At 40.8% G+C, this 6,377-nt stretch overlaps 1 long non-coding RNA gene across 1 annotated transcript; it reads left to right on the plus strand.

The window, feature by feature from the left end:
• Positions 1–3,446: 3,446 nt before the first annotated feature.
• LOC310933375 lies at positions 3,447–4,127 on the plus strand. Its single transcript, XR_014592953.1, has 2 exons — positions 3,447–3,791; positions 3,933–4,127. It is a non-coding gene; the product is annotated as an uncharacterized lncRNA (long non-coding RNA).
• The last annotated feature ends 2,250 nt before the right edge of the window (positions 4,128–6,377 follow it).

Here is a 6,377-nt window from a genome sequence, read left to right on the forward strand (position 1 = left end):
AAATTTAATATGAATATTCCAATATAGATGTTTAAAAAAGGTGTATGGTGTATGTAAATGTGTTTGTTTTGCATACTCGGCCAATACAGAGTGTAACTATGCATACATGCACAAATGCAATATGCAAACCTGAATGCGTGGCCATGTAAATATAGAAATAAATGCATTTACACTTATCATTCAAATGATGTTGTTGAAGTGATGTGTGATTTAAATTCTCTGAGTAAGAAATACCTAAAGAAGAATACTTTTATCACTTTATGCACTTTATATTTATTTCACAAATCATGAAAAAACTCAATTTGAATGAAGGTTCAAAATAAAAATCTTAATCTTAAATGTATTTGCTAAACTCGGAGAGTGAAATAACATCCATAAATGCATGTATATGTTGTATTATAATGGAAATAATGAATTTTTATATATATTACCTAGTAAACTATTATTATTACTATTCTCGTTATTAATAAATAGGATGTAAAAGAGTCTTTAAAAGAAACTCTTAGGAACATCCTCTCTCCTTCCTGAGTTATTTTCTGCTCGCTGCTTTAATCCATGATTAATAATTCACTTTAAAAGAGGTGATTTATTCCTTCTGGGTGACATAATACTTATCCAGAGGTGTGTGTGTGTGTGTGTGTGTGTGTCATGGGAAACCATATGCTCATCAGTGATAAGAGAATAAAAGCAAGTGGGTGTGAGAAATGGTTTTCTGCCTTCACTCTCTCTCTCTCTCTCTCTCTCTCTCTCTCTCTCTCCCACACACACACACACACACGCTTCAGACCTGTTTTTGTTCTAATTCCTGACGAGTTGCGAGGACTGTGCCAGGTACGATGACAAAGCAATAGAAAGGTAAAGGTAAATCGTCCTATACCAACAGACGAATAAACACAAATGTCGTGGAAGTGAAAAAGGGGAAAAGACGTGAGGTTAAAAATAAACGAGATCAGGCGGAAAGCGAAGCGCAGACTCTGCATCAGGGGGAGGCGAGAAAAAACAAAGAGAGGTCATTAAAGAGAGGAGAGGAGCCAAAATAATACATCAAGTTATAAAAAATTGATAATAATTGGAAACACGGAGATAAAACATGTATATTGTGGTTTGTCAGCAGTCACTTATATCAGGGAGATCATCACATGCCCTGCAGCTGTTTAGGAGCTAATATTATTGTTATAATAAATGCTAGATTTGATGTTTATTTGCAGTGAAATTGAATTATTTTTGACATTTCTTATGTTAAAATTATACTTTGTTTTATTTTCTCACTAATATAACATAATAAATACGATTTTATTCTTATTCTAAAAGAAATGACTGTACTTTTTTAAACTTTTTTATTATTTTATTATATTGACGGGATAATAATGTTACTGAAATGACAAAAAGATAATATATCTATATATATATATTACAGATTAATCTCTCGTCTTTCTCTGTTCACACCCACATTGGACGATTGGATGTTTGGGTTCTTTTACCTGTCCATGTTCTCAAAGATATGGACCGTGTGTGTGTGTAACCCTAACATTTCGAAAACCATGTACTCTATATGCAAACCATATGCTGCAACGACCACGCGTGTAGACGCCCAATGGAGTATAAACGGGACTGCGCGCCCGTCCGCTCTCCACATCTGTGGGATAACATTCACTCCTTGAGTTGTTCAGTATGCTCGCAGCAGAGAATGTGTCATCTGAGCGTGTTTGAAATGTCCGCCATCAAAGCCTCCCGCTGACCGGCCAAGTCCGACTTCTTCTCCAATCTCCCTCCACGAGCAACGCCGTCTTTGTAGTCTTTGACATGATGAATCACACAATAGGGGATAACACACTTAGATAGTCCTCCCCCCCCCCCCTCTCCCTCCCCCTTTGAGAATAGCAGTGTAAATGTGGTGGTGGTGGAGTTTGTGTGTCCTTGTGACCCCGGGAGATGTGATATTGGGTCCTTGATTGGGTCAAATTGGTCTTAGGAGATTGGTCAGAGCAGGGCTGGAGCACAAAGCCCAAATGAAACGCCAATACTGAAGCTGTCTAACTCAGAACAGGGAGACCAGGGACGGTCCTTGTGGTGCCAAACCCTCATCAGATCAGTGAACATTAAACGCTGTTTGGACATGGAATCGACAGCCACCTTGAGTGATCCGACTACAAGTGGATGAAGATCTGAACGCACCCAATGCTTCCTACATGTGTCTTAAGATCCAGATGGATTAGTGACCACCTCCTCAAACCATCTGACCCTTTGTAGTTTCGCTGAAATATTCTACAGTTCTCAGAACTGACTAAATACTTGTCCTCTTGTGATCAGATCTCTCAGGAAGGACACTAACACCAGCGTTGAAATGGGGCAACAGTTACCGAGCTCTGGCCCATATGAACCCAGTTAAGCATAGGTTACCCAACTAACCCTAACCCTGACCCGGTGGCAGGCCTTGTGGTGCCAAACCCTCATCATCAGATAAGTGAACATTAAACGCTGTTCGGACATGGAATCGACAGCCATCTTGAGTGATCCGATTACAAGTGAATGCAGATCTGAATGCACCCAATGCATCCTACATGTGTCTTCAGCAGTTTTGGGCCAGCAGTTATCTGACCATGCTTGAATAGAATCCGTACTCGGGGTTGATCAGTGACCAACTCATAGTTTCACTGAAATATTCTACAGTTCTCAGCACCTATATGTTGATTTAGTCCTACTAAATTCTGTCCCCTTGTGATCAGATCTCTCAGGACGGATGCTAACTCCAGAGTTGAAACGGGGCAACTCTTGTTACCGAGCTCTGGCAAATATGAACCCAATTAAGGGAAATAAAATCATCTGGGTCCAACACCTGTGGGGACAGCACCTGGAAATTGCGTGTCACGCTAGGCAGGCAGCAGGTCAAGGTAGGACACTGGCAGCTAGCATCACAGACTGGTGATCAGGACATAGAAGATCACTTTTCTTGGACAGAAGAGTAGAGATAGTGTGGGAAATGGCATTGGTACCATCATAGAGATACCGCTACTTAATTGTTGAACTCTTGGACTCTCTGGGTGGGTTCTTGGAAAGTACACCAAACGGGAACAACCAGTAGGACAACCGGATACAAAAGAAGGCCTTCATTGGAAGCGGGTGCACAACATCTGTGGTCTCGCTTAAAGGGATACTTCACTGATTAGCATGTGGCTTTGTATTGCTAGAAAAGCATTATTATTTTTTAGAAGTTTTGCTGTCCTCCCTCATTTTTCCCCTCATTTTACAATAAAAGCGTTTGTGTAATCCTCCTCTGACGCGTTATGACGCGTAACGCGTCATATCGCGTCAGAGGAGGATTGCGCAACGTCGAGATTAGAACTACAATATTAGGTTCTGCACTTTTTTGACTCACCCACAGGGGGACGAGACTTCCCAGAATAGACGAGACTTCATTCCCAGAATGAAAACACAGTGTCCGCCATCTTTGCTAAAAGCTACCACCAGCTCTCGCTCTCTTTAATTTGGCCTTGTAAACTCAGAAGACAATGACAGAATGTAGTTTTCAAACTGATATGGCTGCGAGGGAAAGGACCTGCTTTTTGGCGTTGCCCGCGGCCGGAACCGGGTACCTGGAGAACTTTTTGTGGGCACTTGAATGTGCCGCCGCGGGCTCTGGCTGCCGCAGCGGAGCGAAGCTGCACACACTTCGGCCTGGCACTGGCCGGACCTGGAGCAGCTCGCTCCAACTCGGCCGGGCGGGCAACGGGGGTAGCGGGCGCTGGTCCGGTGGATGAAGGAAACGGGATAAACGGCCGCCTCAATATAAAGTGAGTATTTTTTTTTTTTACCACCGCATTTATCCATGTTTATATGTGACGCCAGCTGAACTAACGTTAGCATATTTACAGTTCATTTACATGTGAGAACAGATACTTCGATTCGCTAACGCTATAATCATTGTTTTACAGACAGTCATATCACCTAACACCTTACCATCACTGGAGTGGATCCACAGACTGGGGAAAGACGATCGTCTTGTTTTACCTGCCTGTGTTGTTGAGAAGAACATACGCAGCTCCTGAAAACAGTACTGTCTATGAAGACTGTTGATAATAAGTCTGATTTTTCTTTTTATGACTATTAATATTAAAAATCTAAATTCATATATGTTGTGGTTTATTTTCTAGCCCTTAGTGTTCCTCTATTACAGTATTATTAGATGAAAAGTTATTTAATTTGGAGAAAAGGGTTGATAAACATTTCAGAATTAATAAAATCAGTAACTATTCAGCCTCCTTCCTCAAGTCTTTACTTTACAAAAATGTACAAATGCATGCAGGGTGTGAAGGTGAAAAAAAATAACTTTATTATTCACAAAGGAAAATGTTTTACCATCATATTCAAGAGTACACATTAAAAATAATCAAGGAGCCATATCTAAAATCATGTCTAACACAATATGCAAACAAAAAATAAATAATGAAACATGTAGAGCGGTGTCAGAATCTGATGTGGGACAGCTGGAGGAGTCACAGTGGTGAAGAGGAGCAGAGCTGGATGCTGTGAAGAGTTTCTCCAAGACTTGATTAAACCAGGCTTCAGCTGTAAAGGACAAGGAATATAATTACACATAAAATATGAACGAAGATTTTACTTCTTTTCAGGAAAACAAACATTTCAGCTAAATATACCAACTGGGTGAGCTGTGAGCATTATACTGTTGTCTATATAGGCGTCTTGAACAAACATGAACAACAATAAAACATTTGAATAACACTGACATTATTCTCCAGCGAAAGCAAGGTGACTTTACTTTGCTAACAGAATACGTGTATATAACGTGTGTGTAATTGTCTATCAAACGTTACGTTTACAAAGTTGTTGCTTCACTGCCGACAACTATATCACATCGAATACTATGATCAGAAATAGAATGGCATATTATCGCCAGTCTTACCTCTCAGTTACGTCTTCCTGCTGGAACTGTAGACTGTGAACCCCGCTAGTTTCCAGGTTTTTTTCTTTCGATTTCTTCACTCCAAACAAGCTTAGCATAGCTTAGCTTTCAAGCTTCAGCACCGCTCTGAATCTCTGACCGGCAAATAATGGGAACTTACTGCTTGTCCTTTCCTTGTTTTTACTGCACGTCCCGGTATAATTTAGCACAGTAGAGAACAATCCTGTGTAACCTGCAGGTCCGTTATGTATCCGGAATGTATATGTAGCTTTTCCCCTCGGGGATTTGTGTCCGTGTATCACGCTGTTTGCTAATGGACGCGTCTGTGTCTCTCGGGAGCAACAATGGCGGCGTGTGAACTCTCGCTGGAAACGAGCGCTGTGCATTCTGGGAGTTGGTGTCTTTCGTGTACATGAGCGATAAATACATTTTTCTGCTTTTCTCAGCCAAGAAGGCACTTGCTTCAAATATTATTTCACATTTATACTACATAGATGACCTAGTTTTAATAGACATCCATCTTCTCAACGGTGAAATATCCCTTTAAGTCTTAAGGCCAATTCATTGTTTCTGCATTCATAAGTCAGGTATATATTGGCATGGAAAATAACGTGGAACCAGGTATGCACGCTGCATGTAACAGCAGCCCATCAGGGGAGTGGAATCACGGGCAAGTATACACAGGGAATTTAGAGAGTATGGAAAGGCCTTACAAGATGATGTTTGTGCTCAAGTTCAGGTTTCCTTCTATTATAAGTTCTGGTCTTGTGAACTGGTAGAAGCCCACAAAGTAGACCCATTACCAAAGTGTAATGGAGAGTATAAAGTAGAGCTCATCTGGCCAGTGGACTGATCTCTTCAAGAGGAGCTGGAAACATATTTCTGAGGAGATTGACGATTGGCCTGCTGCCACGGTGACTCAAACTTGGATCAGTAAAAAAAGAGACATTGATAGAGATGTCGAAATCCCGCATACCTTCACACCTCGGCTCACATGGCCGACTGCTTCTCAAAGAGGCGTCGGATTATTGCTTTGGTTTTGGCTAAATTACAGAAACAATAACATGTGCATAACGTCTTGTTATCAAATTGTAAAATAGAAAGGTCTCGGATAAGAAGAAGTGTATCTGATGCTGCCGTAGACTGTGTGCGATATCACTACAACGTAGTACATGTGAATAAGTCATTATTTGCATTAAGCATCGATATGACTCTTGATCTTACATTGATTGGACACAGGTATAGAACAATATGATCCATTTTCCAGTGATAATCAACAATTTTTTTGTTGTTCAATAAGATACAGATGTCATCATCTCAATGATCAGTCCCGTACAGTTGTTGTTGTTGTTGTTGTTGTTGTTGTTGTTGTTGTTGTTGTTCTTACTTCATGTAATCTCCTGAGCTGTGAACAACACATTTGTGCTGATGCATTCACCACTTGGCCATAAGCAGC

Source organism: Microchirus variegatus (assembly GCF_963457635.1).
Source record: "Microchirus variegatus genome assembly, chromosome: 10".
NCBI classification, from domain to species: Eukaryota; Metazoa; Chordata; class Actinopteri; order Pleuronectiformes; family Soleidae; genus Microchirus; species Microchirus variegatus.